Here is a 22,174-nt window from a genome sequence, read left to right on the forward strand (position 1 = left end):
ATCCAATTGAAGAGGTGGCAATGTGCTTTCATAAGAGTGAATTTGGCTTAGGTACTCTTTATGATGTATTGGCATGTCTATTTCTTCTTATTAAGGGGGTGTTGAATTGAAGAGTTGGAGTTCAATAGCATGAATTGATACTTTGATGGGTGAAGAAGTCTCTTGGCAAGGAGGTCTATGGATTTTTGATGTTGAAGCATAGTTTGACTCCCCCCTTCCTAAGTTATGTTGTACCATAAAAATCTTTTTAGGTAGCCAAGTTTAGAGAGGTGGAGATGTTGTATACCTCTATAAGTGCCTTGCCCTTGTCTACTCTCAGGCAGCGAAGCAATTGCTACCTAGTGGTGGAGTCGTCACATTCTCTGTTCAGATAGGTTTCCTCTTCCAAGTCTGATTTGGTCATTGGGGTGCATTGGTCATGGTAATTAATGAAGAAACCTTGATGTATTTGGGTTGGGGTAAGATTGTAGTTTGTTTTTGTTTAGGGACCCAAATCCAAGAATTTCCTTTATAAAAGCCTTGTGCTTGTAAAATCTCTTTTTGGATCCACTATAAGGAGTAGTTTTTAGCTTTGACCTCCTCGATTTATTCCTGTTTTTAGCTTTGACCTCCTCGATTTATTCCTATTTTTTCTCCTACTTGTAACCTTTGATTTTTGAGGAGAGGATGCAATGGTTGGACAAAATATTGGAACTTCTTGGGAAGTCTGCTCCCTAGATTTTGGTTTTCATTTATGAGCTCTTTCATTCTTCTTTTTTGGAGTAGTTGATGGAGAAGTTGAGGTTAAAGAATCTTCCATTGATAATGGTGTAGAGGGGTGTGAGCAACTAGCTTTAAATCCATTTGATGGCAAAGCTCCTTGCGACTTGTGATCATCCTTGAGACCTAGCAACTTCACTGAAGGTTGCATAAATACTAGAGTTTTGTAGTTAGGATGTTCTACCATATGTTCAAATTTTTTTTACAAGGTTTCTTTTACTTTTTGTACTTGCCAATTGTAACCAAGGGTGATTGTCCCTTTAAAGTTACCTTTAGGCAAGACTAAGAAGTCACCGACAAGGTGCCCATTATCAGAATAGGTGTCAATTTTTAACAAACGAAGCACTTTTGTATTTTTCTTCTTGTTACCACTCACTCTAGCTTCACTTGGTTGAAGCTTGGAATTTCCTAGTTGGCACCAAGAAGCAAAAGAGATTAAGTTGTGCATGGTTTCCCCATCAATCAAAGCATTAAGTAGCACTTTCCCATAGGGACTAGCCAACAAAACGCATCTTCTTGTTGGTTCTAGAGCTGTTGCAGCTGAAACCACAGGTGCTTCAACACATGAAGTAGAAGCTTTTGGAATAATCTCACTCATGTAATTAGAGTGAAAAGATGTGTTCATGGCCATGGTTTCACTAGCTAGAGGAACATATAGGTCACTAGCTAAGATTTCATTTGGAGTTCTATCCATGCTTGTGTTAGATGGTTTTGGAATAATCTCACTCATGTAATTAGAGTGAAAAGATGTGTTCATGGCCATGGTTTCACTAGCTAGAGGAACATATAGGTCACTAGCTAAGATTTCATTTGGAGTTCTATCCATGCTTGTGTTAGATGGTTCTTGGACGTTTTCTTGATTTTGTGGAGTAGTTAATGGTTTTGTTAAAAACCCCAAGGATGTCATGCTAGATGCAATTTGAGAATTGGCTAATAGATTGTCCCCTTGCTTAGAGGCCTTAGCAACTATAGGTGCATCTGTCTTTGAGAGCTCAAAAGATTTCTTGCCATTAGAAACAATGTTTTGCTCTTTGAGAGCTCTTGAGATTTCTTGGCATTAGAAACAATGTTGTGCTCTTTTCTCATTTCTTCCACAAAGTGATCCAGTCTCATCATCATCAAATGAAGACTTAGTTCTATTCCAATGTCCTCGATGGCTACTTGCATAAGTGCTTGCCAATCCAAAGGGCCATATGGCATTTCTCGGTGACAAAATCCATAAGAATGTTTGTTGCTATGTTATACTCCCAATATTTTTACTTTAGGGGTGGCTTCAAGGGACCCACCGAGTTAGAGTCCACCACCGATTGGGTCCAAAGCTATTTGACCGACATGTATGTAAAAAAATACCCCCTTTAAATGGTACCCTTCTGTATGTAAAAAAATGTGTAAAAAATGGATTTAAAAAAACCCTTCTGTTGAACCCACATGCTACGCTTACATATTTATGATTGCCCCCCCTTTCCCCCCCCCTCCGAGCCTGAATACATCATCCAATTTTACACTGACTCAAACTATCTTCGGGTCTTCCACTGTACTAGGATTGATTTCCATTAGATCATCTTCTTTGACCCTTTTGGATCCACTCTTCAAGTTCTTATTGAAAGCCTTCTCCACCACAATGATTTGCTAAAGGTTTAGTACACTGTCATCTTCGGCCAATCCTTCGAAAAAGTCCAAAGCCTCATCTAGAGACTCAACCTACCTCAATGAACCTCAAAAAAGTTGATCAAATTAGCATTCTACTGGAGGTATTCCTCTTCTTCATCCATATCTAGTCCTGCCAACATGTTGACACCCTTGACTACTTTCGGTCAAGATGCGTTTTCCACTTTCTTGTGCTACTGGAGGTATTCCTCTTCTTCATCCATATCTAGTCCTGCCAACATGTTGACACCCTTGACTACTTTCGGTCAAGATGCGTTTTCCACTTTCTTGTGCGGCTAGCCAGTAACAATCTAACCTTTTAATTACCTCTCCAAATGGTGATTTTATCTGCATCACAATCTTGCTTTCTATGTGCCTACTAGAGCCATGGTCTTCGTATAGTAACATCGAGTAGGCACCTTTGATGTCATCCATGCTGAGCACCACCATTGCTATTTGGAAGGTGAATCCAGAGACTTTCATTATCAGCCCGCGGAACAATCCGAGCAGCTATACTCTGTGTTGATATGCCATTTTCACAATGAATGGGGCTATATCCCAGCTACTTAATCCAAATTTTTGGCATGTTGTATTCGACACAATGTTGACTCCTGATTCTCTATCCAACAATACCTCTGCTATGTCCATGCTAGAGAGCTTGACCTAAATCATCGGGATGGCCTCATCATAAATTGGATCTTCCTTCAGCGGAGTTAGATTTTCAGACTCCATTTTGTGAGTGTTTTGTCAATGTGCATGGTTTTGAGAACCTGGGATGGACCTGTCCTCTCCTTCTAGGGTATGAGTGGGTGGACCAACTACTCTCTGAAGTTCGGCTAGGATTAGCAGCTACTCCACACTAACATGTGGATCTATTGTTTCTTCAAATCTTCCCGTAGATCATACTGTAGAGTTTCTCCCTCAGACTGGTACCTTGATCAGCCTTTCTTCCTGCCTTGGTGCCTCCAAACTTTCCTGATGGTTTACTTTATCCCATGTCTTTGACACTCATTCCCCCTTATCCATGACTTTTTTGATTGGATCACCAGATTGTATTGTGACCTCAACTTCTTTGTTTAATTATTGACCGTGGCCTTTTGAGCTTGCGCTTCTCGAGCTTACTGCTTCTGTACCCAATTGGACACCTATGTCCAAACCTTGTGCTGGTCCTACCATGTTAGCACCTTGTGCTTCCCTTTCTTCTCCAAGGTCAGTTCTTTCTCCATGTCCAGAATCACAGGTTGTATTGACCTTGTCACTGCCATGGCTGGCGATTATGCCTCCTCTATGGTCAGCCTATCTACTTCTTGCTCCTCTAGAGTTGTAATTTCCACGACATTCCGTTTTGGCGGGCTAGAAGTTGATGCTTGAGCACCTTCCAGCTCGGCTCTATGTTTCTTCTAGATTTCACCCGTCAGACTTTTGATGACCCGATGCATGGCAATAGAAACAGGTGAAATTTAGAGCGGGGCGTTGTGCACCTAGGACATCTGTGGGAGCAAAATTTACTATTGGGCGGAATGGAGGCCGTCTGTATGGTTCCTCGGAGCCCCCAGTGTGGGGCAGTTTGAACTGTCACCCACAGCTAGGGTCGAAATCGTAGTTGGTTGAGGTTATCTCCTTCCATTGTATCTACAAGCATTAGTGTTGTTGTGCATGGAAGTCCTATAAATGGCACACGAGATCACATTTAAGCCGCATTCCTCAGCCGTGATTTCGACATCTCGTGCACCAAGTTCCCGATCAGACTTTTTGAGGAGACTTTGCTCCTTCACATGACAACTGAGCCATGGTCGCCAGCCCTTTCCTTGGCTGCTTTCCCTACCTTCTTGCTCTTTGACCGTGTCTTTTGGTTTTCTTCCTCATCCTTCAATTCTTCTTTTGATTTTAAGACATCGTAATCTTGCTCATCCTCCAATTCTTCACTTGATTTTAAGACATCGTAATCTTGCTCTTCTTCCTTATCCAAATAATTAGAAGTGTCCTTTTACAATTTTATTTTGCTTTTTCTCTTACTTTTTCCTTTGAGAACACTCTCTCTGATTTGAGTGTGATGAGTCCACCAGCTGCTCCAAAGTCAAATTTGTGAGATGCACACCAGCAAACTACCCTTTTTAGTTGCTTACTCAATCTCTTTATGAAGTAGGAATTAAGGATCTCTCCTGGTGGCCGATTGGTCGCATCCATTCTTAGAAGGAGCTTCCTTGAAACTTTGCTGCATAATCTTCTATCGTCAACATTTTGTGGTTCATTCATCATAGCTTATCATCCACAAAGGTATTATCGTCCTGAAATGTCTAGAGAAATGTATCCTTGATTTCATCATAGGTTGGAAAGTGAGCATACTCATATTGAGCAACCTAGAGAGACGCACTCTTTTGAAGGTTGGTACAAAAGTGGCCTTCTTCTTCAGATTCTGATCAGTAGGCCCGAGAAAAGTGACATGCCAAGCACTGGCAAACATAAGAATGTGTGCATCCGTATCCTCCAAGAATCTCCCGGAGATTTTTGAATACATCACTATGACTCCTGGTCATGGAAGCATGTTGTAGTGATAAAATCAAGGAGGGGATGGCAGGGGCAGGAGGTTTGGTGGGTGTTGTGGGGTGGGTTTTGTGGTGGAATGTTTTTCATGACCTCCGGAGAGGATGGACGAGTTATAGAGTCTTCCTCATCCTTAGAATCATTCTCTAAGTGAAGTTCTACTGGTGGATGAACTAGGAGGGCTCCTAACAGTTCCAACCCTCCTCCTCCTCCTTAGCTATTGATGCATTCTCGTAATCATCATCGTGTGATGATTTTGAGCTGGATTCAGCAAACAGAAGTGCCCGAGCATGTAGATGCGCTAGATAGCGCTGCTCACGTGCTGCTATGGGCTCTCTTGGCTATACGAAGAACGACGGACTCTAAATCAAAGAAAATCACATAGATAGCAAAACTTGCAAAAAACGCAAGATGCATCGTGGTCGCCCCAAAGTGTTATCAGGTGACTGTTGCCCAATAACCTACTGAGTTTTCTCTCATTATGCATGCAGCATACACCGGTGTAGTGCTGAACAGCTACACATAAAATGAGAAGAAGACAAAGCATAAATTGAATCATAAGAGACGAATAAAATTACAAGAGACAAATCAACACTTATGTATTACCAAATGAAAAAAGGAAAGAGATTAATATACAAAGTAGACGATTGATCAAACTGGCCAACAACACCCATTGTTTTGATTTCCATTACAAGTATATACTACTGAAGGCACAATTACAAAAAGATAAGTTCTGTTCTCTAAGCGACGGATGTGTTACACCCATGATTTCGTTAGAAGTGCCCGACTACTTGACTACGTTGCTCCAACTTGTCCGGCTGTCTAGCCCCAACACATAGATAAAATTATAAAGCCCATAGACCATCTAAAGTAGTTTTTTATTGTGAAAGAGGTGAGCGGGAAATCACTTGCTTATAAAGATGGAGAAAGGCTATGGTGAAGCATAGGAAAAACTATGTAGCCCATAGCCTACCTGAAGTAGTTTATCAAAGCCAAAGAGACGAGCTACATAAGAAAGTAGTTTCTTACAAAGATGCAGAGTTAAAGCAACTAAATGAGGAGATATGAAAATATAATTCTACACCACTAGAAAAGGTAGGCGTAAAAAATAGGAAAGGCTAGATCAAGTGTTGACCCACACAACTAACATTAATGAGTTCCTATGTTGTCCAAGGCAGTCACTTCCAAGTGATTTAACCTTTATATTTCTACATTGTCCCCTTATATTTCTACATTATCCCTCTTTCTTGCAACACAACATTAACTATACAAAGACACTTGTACCAAATTATATCACAAGACGAATTGAGCACACAATCCCCTACATTCATCCATGGTGGTGGCCAAATCATTCTTCCAGCTACCTTTCATAGCATCATAACTCTATAGAACCCCATAAATGCATTCAAGCTACCTCCTCATCTGATGGTTTTGAACTTCAAGTCATGGTGTCACATCTTCCAAGACACCACAAATTTTGGAATTGTGTACTATATAGCAAAACATTGATAGCATAATCTACATCAAAAGAGATACTGAAAGATCGTCTTCAATGGATCCAAAATGAAGGTTGGCTTGCGGCAAGAGTTACAAGAAGACATCTAAAACATTTAGAACCCTACAACAATTTTATCTACAATCCAAGGGGTATTATACTACTTCATAAAGTTTCATACATCTCCAAGCCCAATGTAACAAGGCTCTTTTCACAAGCTACAAATTGTGTTAGAGATCCGTAACGCCGCTACGGGCGTTACCACAAGAGGGGACGGCCTCTGGCTCACCACCCAGCCATAGAGGAAGAATGAGGATTGCCCCTCATCCCCCAGGCTATATAGTGTGTGGCCTGCCGTCCACACTAGCCTGGCCGCCCATGACTCCGCATGGGCGTCCTCTCCCATTGAACCCCGGACATGGCCATCCGGTCTGCCGTCAGTCACGGGCATTACAGCTTACGTACCCACTATCATTACACTAGTAGCTCCATACTAGTCTGTGAGTAGCTCCGTACCCAATGGCGTACCTCCCCCGAGTGGGAGTACCATATACAACCATCTATAACAAGATGCTTAAGTCACTTGCTGCTAAGAAGTGACTACACAAATTGACCCCTCCATTGCACATTGCAGTACAATCTCTGGTATTACAACACGAATTTTTGGACGTCCTTATCATAGAGGTCAACTTAAAAACTAGTGCATAGGTCTTGTGGAGTCTCGGTTGACCTAACCACACCACTGGTGACTTTCTACAAAAAATGTGGCGCCGAAGTCACCACCTATGTACTTTAACTCCGTAAAGTACATGGTCTTCATCTATCATCTATGGAAAGTTGTAAAACATTCCTGCGATGGATTTTTATCACCCTAAAATTATTGTGCACTATTTTAGTGTGAAGAGCTTTTTTCCTGGGTACCATGCTTCATCTGTTGCTAAATTCTTCGATTTAACAAAAGATATGTCTGCCTCCGAACACTCCAGTTCAGCCCCAGACTTTGAGTTTACTTCTTAATACTTTGGTTAAGTCAAAACTTACCAGATACAGTAGGATTTACCACTAAGCTCTCCGGCTTAGCCTCCTATCCTAACTCAGCCCAAGTTTATGTACACTACATATGCCGGATCCGATACTAACAACAACCAGGCTCGTCTGGAGTGAGATACTACTCACTATTGCCATGTAAAACCTTATTAAATCCTAGAAATGCTCCACTCATTCCCCAGGGGTCATACGACTTATAGGGTTTACACGCACATGAACTTTGTAAGCAAAATAGCCTGTCATGCAATATTACAATTGCTTATGTAGGAAAGTAATATATTTTCCAAATTCATATGGTAGCAACTAAAATGTGCTCACAATCGCACACTTATGTTGAACATAGGCAAGACTACACTTGCAAAATGCTATAGGGCATCCCCCATGCATGAAACTATCCAACCAAACTAGTCTTACTGCTAACCTCTAGATTTAGATCACTCCGGAACTAAATCACTCTGTTAGCACTAGTACACCATCATGATCTTGCTACCTAGAGCTTCTCCAAACTTTGTAACTGGGTTTTATCCCAACTTAGGCTATATTTGGTAATTTTCAAAGTTCAAATTTTATCTTGCACACTTTATCACTACAGACAAGTGTACATATAGACCTGCCAAAGAGTCAAGTTACATGCACAAGCCTTGGCGTCCCATTCCACCAAGACTACAATCGATTCCGTGAGAATTTGATGTCCCATACCATCAAATTACCACCAAACCAATTGATGTGACATATAAAAAGGCTCTTTCCCCCCTCGAAAGATCACCACAAACTCTCGAGTAGTGGGATGTCGACGCATGGCAATAAAAAGAAGAGAAAACCATGCTAGTAAGTTTAAGAACAGTTCTCTTCGATCAACTTCTATAAGGGCATTGAGCATTACATCTCAAGACTATACCCCTTCAGATTTACCTTTGATTTCTACAAATCAATCCTAAATCTACTATTATTATCTAGGCATATGCTAATCCCCCAGATTAGTACTCCTAGATAAACCATTCAATTGAGTACTGCTAGCAGCACTGCTAGCCCCTTTATCCCAAGTAATACACACCTTAGGGATTACTTTTACAAGGCAATCTATGTGACTAAATCAAACTACTCACTACTCTCTAGGCCCAAGTAGTGACACTATTTTGTTACTACCAACAAGGGCCAGCTTGCCTACGGGCCAAGGCTCTCTTGTTGCTACAAACAGTAAGCAACTTGTTTGGACACAAGGCATAACCACATCAAGACTACGCTTGTACATTGTTCTCATTTGCCAAAGTTTATCACAATCTTCTAGCATCTGTTAAAAGATTGTGAAGGGTTATGAGCACTACGGCTCAATTAGGCTTACCTTGATTTCTCGTGATAAGCACTTCGTCTAATTTGGGCACAACTAACGCCACTGCCGGTCCTCTTAGCCCAAGTAAAACACACCGCAGTTTTAGATTTACACTATAGCCAAACTACGTGACTTTGATGGTCAATACTAAGTCTATGCTCAGCTTAAATTTAGTCTCTCTGAACCAAATGTGTGATCACCACATGTGCTACCCTCGAGGTGCTACGGCCATAGAAGTGTTCACTAGGCACAACGGCCATAGAACGGCTCTCTCTCGAAGGACTCGGCACTACGGCCGTCGTGGGATTTGTCTCTCTCTTAGCACACGGCGCTACGGCCGTATGCGGTGGGTCTCTTTCATGGAAAATGGGCACTACGACCACACGGCGTGACGGTCGTGTTGGGTTTGTTTCGTGGGGTGTACCGTTGTTTTGTGTTAAAAAAAATACGGGCCGAGCCGGCCCTCGCCGCTTCGGGTGTGGCCGCCCGCCCGTGGGGAGTGTCCACACGATTCTGGTCGCCGCTGCCTGGCTGGCCGCCCGCCTAGCCACCCGCTGCCCGCTGGGCCGGCCGCCTGCCTGGCCGCCGCCTGGGCTGGCCATTTGGGCTGGTCTTCGCCCCCCTTCAAACGTGGTCTTCGCCCCCACCCACTCAGACGTGGTCTTCGCCCCCTCCCACTCAGACGTGGTCTTCGCCCCCACCCACTCAAACGTGGTCTGCTCCCAGCAGTCGTGGGGCTAGTGTCGCCCCCCCCCCCTCGCAGAGTTCATTTAACATTTAAGCCACGGGTCGTGGGCTGGTTTTCGTCCCCCCACCCCCACACATGGTAGTGCGTATCAACATGCTTTCATGGGGCTGGTCTGCGCTGTCGTGACGTGGACGGTATCGCTGGGGAAGTGCGAGACTTTTGGCTGTGAGAGTAGCTTTCAAATCCAGCAAGGAAACCAAACAGATAGCTCTTCAAGGAGCACCACCAACAGAAGCTGGTATCATCAAAGACCAAGTACCCAACTATACATGTGCATCCTCAAAGCCAATATTGGACACATGATACATATAAAAAACTGACATTAACATGGCTTGTCTCATCTCATATGGCTTTGCACTCCAGAAAATTTCCTCATGGTATTCACATGAAAGATACACATGGCTATCATGGAGCATCAGAGGCTCAACATCCAACAAAACTATAAAATCAAAGCCGACATAGACACCTCATATACATGACCAAACCAACCATCTTATGGTTCCAAAACCCAAGAAAAAATCAAAACCCACAAGTTGCAAATGGATCCAAAACTGCAGCAACTCCCGTCAACATTTCATCTCTTTCAAGGAGTCAGCAAAGTAGAGAAAGGTAGGATCAGTTACCCCATCCTTGTAGTAGGCAAAAACCAAAGACGCATCATCTTTCATTATCGAAAGACGGTTGTTCTTGGAGCCTGAAAGTATCAACAATGTCCACCACCTTAATGGCTTCGTTACTCACACCTTCATCATCTTCTCCACCTTCCGCAGAGGGGTTAGCTCCAATATCAACATCCACTGCAATTTCGACCAACAAAATCCGCAACTACCAGCCTAGAGACTTGCTCGCAATGCAGCCCGATGACAACTGCCCTATTCAATCTTGAAAAATCTATCAAATAAGCTCTTTGATTGACAACATCAAACGCGCTTCACTTTGCGAAACGAAGCATACGGAACAATCGAGAACGCTGACAGAAGATCCTGGTAAACCAGCATGGTGGCGAGCCGCCAATCGACCTGCCCGCTACACAGAACGGCACACACCGATTACAGTAGCAGGGAACCTTTATTTGTCGAAAATTACAAGAGGCGTATCGCTAGATGCAGCCTGAATTCCTCTGTATTTTGAAATCCTACATGACATGAACAGAAACGGCCTCCTCGATTTTATTCATTCTGGTTAGTTGGCAGACTGGTTCTCTCTTTTTTCTGCAGACTCCCTTCTGATATCCGCTCCTCTCCCACACTCTGGTTTTTTCTTCTTTCCCCCGCAAGGAATTCGGCACCCCTCCCACCTTTTGCAGCTATCTTCACGCATTTTCCCTCTTCCAAAATACTCATGCGCCACCTTTCCTTTTCTAATGCTTTCGATTATTTCTCCTTTTTTATGCCACGCAAGCTGCTCTCATAATGTCCCTTATTATAATCTACATTCAATAAGGTATGTGATGCTCCTAACATTGGCATCAAGGCAAGCTTTCCAATACAAGGTTGATCATCCAATTGTGTCTCCCGCATTCAATAAAGACTTCGGCACTCTAATGCTCCATTGGATCTCCATTGGGGTCTTGATGCCTCCATGGTTTATAATGTCATCATATCAACCATGTAATTTGTAGAATCCTCCAATTGTTCACTCAAATATATCTCCATGTCTTCATAAATGCATTCCCTTGTGCATTGGCATGCCCTCATGTTTGCACTCCCTTAAGAGGTATTCACTGACTCGGCCCATCAATACCATAAAAAAAAGCTACTACACATTATGCACATGGGAAGCCATTAACATCATTAACATATCCCTTTGGCGAACCACTCATACCATCATATATAACTGAATGTTTCCAACTTACCCATGAGCTCTGAGTAACAGCAAAACCATCACCCACCACACTCATATACAAAAACTCCGAGACCTGGCTCAGCCTCAGCTCGTCTTATTGAACCTCATTTACAATATGAACATATGTACATGGCATCATATAATGACTCGTCATGGCACTTAACCCATGCATCTGGATTTGCATTTGATAGCCTCACATGCATGGTTTCACACCATAGACATGCCATGGCACGACAGCGCCCCCCCACGCTGGTCAGTATTAGCGACGGGCACATTTGCTTTTCTTCGCACATTTGTGCTCTTCGCCCCACTTCTCAGACGACGACCACTAGTAGACAGAGCTTCCTCTTCAACGCAAGTCGTGGGACTGGTGGGGCTGGTCTTCGCAGTGGGGCTGCTCTTCGCCCCCCCACCTCCCCCACACACAGTATAGAGGCGACTTCTCTGTCTATGAAATGAATTTCAACGCAGACAAGAAAAAAACAAAAATTACTTACCTGCAATTTGCTTGCTGTGTGTGATGGGGAGGGAGAGAGAGAGAGAGAGAGAGAGTGAGAGAATTCTTCCCTTCCATTCTGTCTTGGCCGCCTCCCCTCCACACACTCCATTGGAGATAAGGATGAGAAGATGAATGGCTGAAAACCTTCGAGTGGGCTCCGGTCCCCCGGTCACGCGTGGGCTCTGACAATCCCATCGAACCACGCTCTGATACCAATGTTAGAGATCCGTAACGCTGATACGGGCGTTACAACAAGAGGGGACGGCCTCTGGCTCACCACCCAGCCAGTGTTAGAGGTTAGATATCCGTAACGCCGCTACGGGCGTTACCACAGGAGGGGACGGCCTTTGGCTCACCACCCAGCCATAGAGGAAGAATGAGGATTGCCCCTCATCCCCCAGGCTATATAGTGTGTGGCCTGCCGTCCACACTAGCCTGGCCGCCCATGACTCCGCATGGGCGTCCTCTCCCACTGAACCCTAGACATGGCCATCCGGTCTGCCGTCGGTCCACAGGCGTTACAGCCTACGTGACAAATTGCCAATGAGGAATAGAATATATTCGAGGATGCCACACATTTGTTTGTGAATATTAAAAACTATTTCTAGTAATCGTCAAAGTAACTTTGGAGAGCATAGCAACTTATATTGATTCAGAAGTCAAACTAGGTGAATCCATTAACATATTTAGAGAAACTTTCTGCCAACATAACCAGCCCTAGCCTTCTCCATAAACAACTACAAGCCTGCCAACAAGTCTTTTGAGGATGGAACCTACTTTAGGACCGGGGGGTATAAAACGGCATATTATTAAGCCATTCATATCCCAATTTTGTAATCATGAGTCAATATATTATTTCGCTATAATATTCCAATGGCAATTGTCAAAAACATTTGTTATTGCTTCATGATGTCCATGTAAAGGATAATGCTATAAAGCTACCATCATTTTGAGTCTTTTTTATGGATGTCTTGCCTAATACAAGTGACTTTTGTGACACTTACTAGAGAGGCTTTTACAAATAATTTGAGAAGCTCATGTGCACACAGAGAGAGAGAGAGAGAGAGAGAGAGAGAGAGAGAGAGAGAGAGAGAGAGAGAGAGAGAGAGAGAGAGAGAGATTCATTGCATGGTGTGCCTCATGTTCACTTGCTTTTGAGAGTGAAAGAGTTATCTTTCTCATGTATTGGAGTAACCAATATGAGTGACACATCAATTTAGTGGACTTGGAGAAGAATGGAGCGACGACATGGAAGCAACATCTGAGAACATGGCTTTGTGTGTACCTTAACTAGAGTGAGGAGTAATAAGACACTAGTTTCCATAATAGGGATTACAACATGATAAAATGTTTCTTATATACTTTATAACCCTTCCACATCAAGCCAACCAAGAGTAAGTAACCATAGGGAATCCAAAATGACTTCTCTACTATACATATTACATTTTATGCTCATGGATTTAGTTTTATTTCATTGTTTGTGTGTGTGTGTGTGTGTGTGTGTGTGTACTACTAGAGGTGGAAAAAGGGGTAGTATTGTCATTTATGTGTGGAGGCTTCTTCATCTCTGAAGATAATACGAGGTTTATGTGGTGGACATTATTGCCATGTTTGTCAAGAGTTTTGTCATCATAAAAATGCACATTTTGAGACCTTCACATGGTTAGGCAACAACATTAAATCATTTTTTAGTGGATAGGCTTCAGCATCTTTGAAGAAAATAAAAGGTAATGTGGTGGATAGTATTTCCATTTTTGTCACGACCTTTGTCATCATAAAATGCACATTTTGAGACCTTCCCGGATTGTAGGCAACAACATTAAACAAAATCATTTTTTAGTAGATAGATTGCTTTGTAGTTTTAAATTAATGGAAATCGTACTTGATAGACAAAATGTAGAAGAGTCAAGATATGAAGATTAGAGCCCAAAAATGGTATGTATGTATGGAGATACATCAACTATATATATATATATATATATATATATATATATATATATATATATATATATATATATAAAATAAGGCATAACCCAAAAACGTCTCAAGAAAGGATTTCACTAATAGGATCACGTAAACGTTAACATGTTATTAATGTTTGTTAATAACATTCTCCAAACTCGTTATTAACGTTCCTTCACGTTAATATTAAAATTATTAAAATTTCACCAATTGAAATCTTGTGCTAGACTGACCCATCATGCTTTGGTTCTTACTATTGGACCATATGCACTCCAATCAAGGTGACATTTAATTTGTCATGTTGGACAATGTGCTATAGGCAAAAAATTTACCATTAATATAACTTGTTAACAATATGATCACGTTAACATATTATTAACATTTCTTAATAACATAAAATTTTACATGATCACATAAATATAAAATCCCTGATCTTCGACCTTACCTATACATGGTCTCAAGGTATGAGTGTGATTGTCTTTGTCCACTACTCATGTGGTTGTGGTCCTGGCACTCACACTTATCCTCGACTATCACATAGTGTTCCACCTATTATAAAAAGTGATAATATAGCAAATATAATTTCTAGATTTTAAAAGAAAAAGAAAATACTATAATGTAAAAGAAATTGTACAATGGGTCTCTAATACTCTCTATCCTCCCTCATAATGAATTAATGTACAACTATTCCTCATGATCGGCATTACAACTAGTCTTTCTAGCTCTATGTACAACTATTCCTCATGACAAGAATTACACAAGCCGTAAGCTTGGTCATCCCATGTCTCTTTTACAATAAGCACTTTGCACGGTTACAAAAGATGGATTACAATAAATGTAGCCACGCTAAAGGTAATGTTAACCAGAGTGGTTAACAATGGTAGTGGAAGGGGTCTATTTATGGTTGTGGCATTGAGCTTCCTATATTCAACATAGACCCTGAGCTTTTGATTTCAATGGGGGGACAATTACGATCGGAGATAGCCAAGCTGCCTGATTGATTGAATATATGAACCCGACATGTAATAGGTTATCTAGCTCCTCCTTCACTCTTTTTGCATAGTTTGGTTCATCTGATACCTTTGTTGTTGGATCAAAACTGCATCGTCCTTCAGATTGATCTGATGTTGGTAAGATCGGGGGTCAATCCCTCTTATGTCAGTGTAACTCCATGTAAATAAATTCTTAACACTAGTTTGGTACCAAAACAGGACACTTGAGTGTCCTTTTTTGGGGGTTGCAAAAAAAAATCAAACTCCTAATGTAGGCTTTAAAAACCAAAATGCTTCATTGGGCATGTAGAACATAACCCTATGCTTATGTAAAAAATGCTAAACATATAAAATGCCTTTTTATTTGGAAGTACATAAGCAACAAAGTAGCATATGTCTTGAAAATGAACATTTTTCAGGATTTTTCCAAATATGCAAGCATCATTCTCTCAAAAAAAAATCCAATGATATCAATAGCATTTTTCCCAAGATATTTTGATAGCATACATCAGTCCAAGGAGGTAGAAGCTCACCAAAAAAATCATTTTCCTTTCCTAGAATTTTTTCCAAAGAAGTTGTATAAAATCAGCAAAAGTAACGCGTATTATCAAAACTCAATCACGCCACTAAAAAAAATTGTAGCCCTATCAATGAGAATGTTGATTATTGGTTTTCATGCTTGAGATGAGATAAATAAGCCATAATTTGATGTGTATGACACTAACTTAGCATCCACTTAAGTAGGTTCTTATCGCCTAGTTCTAAAAAAACTGTAAAAAATAAAAATACAAAATTTGATCATCTTTTTTCAAAAACTAATCATAACTATGCTTGCACAAGTAGTCTACACCTATAGTTACAACAAATAATGCACTTACACAGCTTTTCCCTTTGATGAAAATCAAAATTAGGCTCATAATTAGACATTTTACGTATTAAAAACAGGTTGCGCAAAAGGCCATGTATGAGAAGAGGCCCAAAAAGTGGCTCTAAAGTTTTGGAAAATTCAAAACAAAGTAGTATTTACCCTATATAACATGGGTGCACCTCAACGAGTCAAAAATTTATCCAATAATTATCGTTTGATGATTCCAAGATTTAGTTTACATCATGGGCTTTCCATCAAGCCAAGTTTCATGATCAAACTATGTCCCTTCTAAAAGTTATGTACAAATTACTACTATTTTGAAAACAGCAAAAATCATTCGTTTTATCAGCATGCGTCTAAGAAAATTAAAATATTGCCTTGCAAAAGCTAAGAAAAGTGCAATTTAAAAAATCTCAATTTTTTTTGGGTCTTGAGGAACATCTGTGGATGTTAAGCATTTCAAAACTCTTAATAGATTGCCCACAAAAATTCAAGAAAAATGCTAACTTTCAGGACACTTTAGTGTCCTCAGGACACTTTAGTGTCCAATTACAGAACTAGTGTTAAAGGATGTGAGTAATCCCCGAATCTCCTCTGACTCAAACTATCTTCGGGTCTTCCACTATACCAAGATTCATTTCCATCAGATCATCTTCTTTGACCCATTTGGATCCACTCTTCAAGTTCTTTTTGAAAGCCTTCTCCACCGCAATGATTTGCTGGAGGTGTAGTACACTCTCATCTTCAGCCAATCCTTTGAAAAAGTCATGAGCCTCATCTGGAGACTCCACCTACCTCAACAAATTCGGGGGACTCCTCTCGCCTGCCGCCTCATTCTACTGAGGGTGGTACTTCTCCTCCATGATGCTAACTACATCAACCTCAAAAAAGTTGATCAAATTAGCATTCTTCTAGAGGTATTCCTCTTCTTCAAACATATCTAGTCCATCTAGCATGTTGACTCCCTTGACTACTTTCGGCCGAGACGGATTTAACACTTTCTTGGGTGGTCATTAACAATCTAACCTTCTTCTTACCTCTCTGAATGGTGATTTTATTTGCATCCCAATCTCGCTTTACCTGTGCCTACTAGAGACATGGTCTTCCTAGTAACATCGAGTAGTCACCTTTGATGTCATCCATGTGCTAAGCACCACCACTGCTATTTGGAAGGTGAATCCAGAGACTTTCATTAACTTCTTACCTCTACTCTGTGGTGATCTGCCATTTTCACAACGAATGGGGTTGTATCCCAGCTAGTTAATCCCATTTTTTGGCATGTTGTATACGACACAATGTTGAGTCTCGATTCTCTATCCATAGTACCTCTGCCATATCCATGCTAGACAGCTTGACCTAAATCATCGAGATGGCCTCATCATAGATTGGATCTTCCTTCAGTGAAGTTAGATATTCAGACTCTGTTTTTTGAGTGTTTTATCAATGTGCATGGTTTCGAGCACCTAGGATGGACCTATCCTCTCCTCCTGGGGCATTAGTGGGTGGACCAATTGCTTTCTAAAGTTCGGCGCACTAGGGTTAGCAGCTGCTCTACTATAGAGATTTTCCCTCCGCCCATACTGTAGATCATACTGTAGAGATTCTCCCTCCGCCCACTGGTTATCTTTTCTTCCTTCCTTAGTGCCTCCGCATTTTTCTGAAGGCCTTTAACCCTTCTCCCCCCTTATCGGTGACTTGTTGGATCGAATCACGAGATTATATTATGACCTCATCTTCTTTGTTTAATTATTGATCATGGCCTTTTGAGCTTGCGCTTCTCAAGCTTACTACTTCTTTACCCAATTGGACACCTTTGTCCAAACCTTGTGTTGATCCTACCATGTTAGCACCTTGTGTTTCCCTTTCTTGTCCGAGGTCGTCGTCAGTTCTTCCTCCACCTCCAGAGTCTCAGGTTGCATTTACCTTGTCACCGCCATGGCTAATGATTATGCCTCCTCTATGGTTAGACTGTCTACTTCTTGCTCCTCTAGAGCTGTAATTTCCACGACATTCAGTCGACGGGCCAAAAGTGGATGCTTGAGCGCCTTCCAGCTCAGCTCTATGTTTCTTCCAGATTTCACTATTAGTCTGCTGATGAGCTTGTTAATGGCAATAGAAACAGGTGAAATTCAAAGCGAGGTGCTGTGCACCTAGGACATCCCTAGGAGAAACATTTACTCTTGGGCGGAATGGAGGTCGTCTGTATGGTTCTTACGGAGCCATCTGTGGGGCACATTAAATTGCCACCCACAGCTAGGGCTGGAATCACAGTTGGCTAAGGTGATCTCCTTCCATTGTATCTGCCAGCATCAGTGTTGTGCATGGCAGTCCTATAAATGGCACACTAGATCACATTTAAGTCGCATTCCTTGGCCACATGGCCATGATTCCGACATCTCGCACACCAAGTGCCCGATCGGACTTTTTGAGGGGACTTTGCTCTTTCACAAGACAACTAAGCCATGGCCGCTAGCCACTTCCTTGGCTAGCGGCCATGGCCTAGTTGTCTTGTGAAAGAGTGAAGGAAAGCAGCCAGTTCCTTGGTTGCTTTCCTTGCCTTCTTGCTCTTTGATCGTGTCCTTCTTGCTCTTTGATCGTGTCTTTTGGTTTTCCTCCTCATCCTCCAATTCTTCACTTGATTTTGAGACATCAAAATCTTCCTCATGCGAAGAGTCAAATGTGACCTTTTTTGATTTCATTTGCTTTTTCTCTTACTTTTTTGCCTTTGAGAGATGTCATCAACACTCTCTCCGCTCTGAGTGTGCTGAGTCCACTAGTTGCTCTAGAGTAAGAGTTGTGAGATTCGCACCAACAACTGCACTTTTTAGTTTCTTACTCAATCTCTTTATGAAGTAGGAATTGAGGATCTCTCCTCATGGTGGCCAATTGGCCGCATTGAATCTTCGAAGGAGCTTCCTCGGCCACATGACCGTGATTTCGACATCTCGCACACCAAAGTGCCCGATCAAACTTTTTGAGGGGACTTCGCTCCTTCACAGGACAACTAAGGCATGGCTGCCAACCAGTTCCTTGGTCGCTTTCCCTGCTTTCTTGCTCTTTGACCGTGTCTTTCTGTTTTCCTCCTCATCCTTTGATTCTTCACTTGATTTTGAGACATCAGAATCTTCCTCGTCGTCTTCATCTAAAGAGTCATAAGTGTCCTTTTTTTATTTCATTTTTCATTTTTCTTTTACTTTTGCCTTTGGGAGATGTCATCAACACTCTCTCCACTCTAAGTGCTAAGTCCATCAACTGCTCCAGAGTCAAAGTTGTGAGATCTGCACTAGCAACTTCCCTTTTCAGTTGCTTACTTAATCTCTTTATGAAGTAGGAATTGAGGATATCTCCTAGTGGCTAATTGGCCGCATCCAATCTTCAAAGGAGCTTCCCCAAAACTTTGTTGCATATTCTTCCACGGTTAACTTTTTTTGGTTCATTCGACATAGCTTATCCAACACATCCACCACAGAGGTCTTATCATCCCAAAATGTCTGGAGAACTGCATCCCCGATTGCATCATATGTTGGAAAGTGATATGAGCGTACTCATATTGAGAAACCTAGAGAGACGCACTCTTTTGAAGGTTGTTACAAAAGTTTCCTTCTTTAGATTCTGATCCAATAGGCCCAGGGACATTCACATGCCACTGTCAAAGAGAAGAATGTATGCATCCGCATCCTCCAAGAATATCCCGAAGATTTTTTAATACTTCACTGTGACTCTTGGTCGTGGAAGCATGTCGTAGTGATGAAATCGAGGAGAGGGTGGCAAGGGCGGGGGGTGTGGTGGGTGTTGTCGGGGGTGGGTTTTGTGTTGGAAGGTTTTTCCCGACATCTGGAGAGGATGGACAAGTTACAGACTCTTCTTCATCCTTAGAATCCTCCTCTAAGTGGAGTTTTGCTGGACGAACTAGGAGGGTTCCTGACAGTTCCAACCCTCCTCCTCAATTATTGATGCATTCTCATAATCATCATTGTGTGATGATTTCGAGCTAGATTCAGCAAACAAAAGTTCCCAAGCGTATAGACGCGCTAGATAGTGCCGCTCACGTGCTGACATGGGCTCTCTTGGCCATGTGAAGAATGACGGACTCAAAATCAAAGAAAATCACATAGGTAGCAAAACATGTAGAAAAAGCAAGATGAATCGTGGTCGCCAAAGCATTATCAGGTGAACGCTACCCAATAACCTACTGAGTTTTCTCTGGTTGTACCACATGAAAAAAGAAAAGAAATTGATATACAAAGTAGACAGTTGATTGATCAAACTGTCCAACAACCACCATAGTTTTGATTTCCATTACAAGTATATACTTCTCAAGGCGCAGTTATAAAAAGAGAATTTCCCGTTCTCTGAGCAACGAGAGTGTGTTACATCCATGATGTTTAAGACAAATTTGTTACAAGTGCGTGACTAGCCACCATGACTACGTTGTTCTGACTTGTCTGGCTGTCGACTTGTCCGGCTGTCTAGCCCCAACACATAGATAAAATTATAAAGCCCATAAAACCTCTAAAGTAGTTTCTTGTTGGGAAAAAGGTGAGCTACATGAGAAATCACTTACTTACAGAGATGGAGAAAGGCTATGGTGAAACATAGAAAAACTATGTAGTCGATAGCCTACCTAAAGAAGTTTATCATAGCGAAAGAGACGAGCTACATGAGAAAACACTTTCTTACAAAGGTGTAAAGATAAAGCAACTACATGAGGAGATATGAAAATCTAAGTCTACACCACTAGCAAAGGTAGGCCTAAAAAATAAGGACCTCAAGGAAAGTCTAGATCAAGTGTTGACGGATGCAATCAACATTAATGAGTCCTATGTTGTCCAAGGTGGTCACTTCCAAGTCATTTAACCTTATATTTCTACATTATACCTCTCTTTACTACAACACAACATTAACTACACAAAACCACTTCTACCAAATTATATCACAAGACTGATTCAGCACACAATCCCCTACACTCATCCATGGTGGCCAAATCATTCTTCTAGCAACCTTTCATAGCATCATAACTCTATAGAATCCCATAAATACATTTAAGCTACCTCTTCATCTTATGGTTTTTAACTTCAAGTCGTGATATCACATCTTCCAAGACACCACAAATGTTGGAATTGTGTACTAATAGCATAATCTACATCAAAAGAGCTGTTGAAAGATAGTCTTCCATGGATCCAAAATGAAGGTTGGCTTGAGGCAAGAGCTACAAGAAGACATCTAGAACATTTAGAAGTCTACAACAATGTTGTCTACAATCCAAGGGGTTTGCCTATAGCACATTGTCCAACATCACAAATTTAATGTCACCTTGATTGGAGTGCATATGGTCCAATAGTAAGAACCAAAGCATGATTGGTGAGTCTAGTGCAAGATTTCAAGTGGTTAAAATTTAATAATGTTAATATTAAACGTTAATAACGAGTTCGGAGAACGTTATTGATAAATGTTAATAACATGTAACAAATGTTAATAACATGTTAATGTTTATGTGATCGTGTTAGTGAAATCCTTGCTTGAGATGTTTTTGGTTTATGCCTTATGATATATATATATATAATGTTGATGTATCTCCATATATACATACCATTTTTCGGCTCTAATCTTCATATCTTCACTCTTCTATATTTTGTCTATCAAGTATGGTTTCCATTGATTTGAAAACTACAAAGCAATCTATCTACTAAAAAATGATTTTGTTTAGTGTTGTTGCCTACCATATTGTGAAGGTCTCAAAATGTGCATTTTATGATGACAAAGGTTGTGACAAAAATGGCAATACTATCCACCACATACACCTCTTATTTTCTTCAAAGACGATGAAGCCTATCTACTAAAAAATGATTTAATGTTGTTGCCTACCATGTGAAGGTCTCAAAATGTGCATTTTTATGATGACAAAGCTCATGACAAACATGGCATTAATGTCCACCACATATACCTCATATTGTCCTCAGAGATGATGAAGCCTCCACACATAAATGACAATACTACCCCATTTTCCACCTCTAGTAGTACACACACACACACACACACAATGAAATAAAACTCAATTTTCTAAATCCCTGAGCATAAAATGTAATATGTATAGTAGATAAGTCATTTTGGATTCCCTATGGTCACTTACTCTTGGTTGGCTTGATGTGGAAGGGATTATAAAGTATATAAGACAAATTTTATCATGTTGTAATAAGGATATTAATCCCTATTATGCGAACTAGCGACTTATTACCCTCACTCTAGTTTAGGTACACACTAAGCCAAGCTCTCAGATGTTGCTTCCATTTCGTCGCTCCACTCTTCTCCAAGTCCACTAAATTGATGTGTCACTCATCTCAGTTACTCTAACACATGAGAAAGCTAACTCTCTCACTCTGAAAAGCAAGTGAACAAGAGGCACACCGCACAATGAATCTCTCTCTCTCTCTCTCTCTC

The sequence above is a fragment of the Cibotium barometz genome, chromosome 39, assembly GCF_041138505.1.
Source record: "Cibotium barometz isolate CiBa-2024 chromosome 39, ASM4113850v1, whole genome shotgun sequence".
Lineage (NCBI taxonomy): Eukaryota > Viridiplantae > Streptophyta > Polypodiopsida > Cyatheales > Cibotiaceae > Cibotium > Cibotium barometz.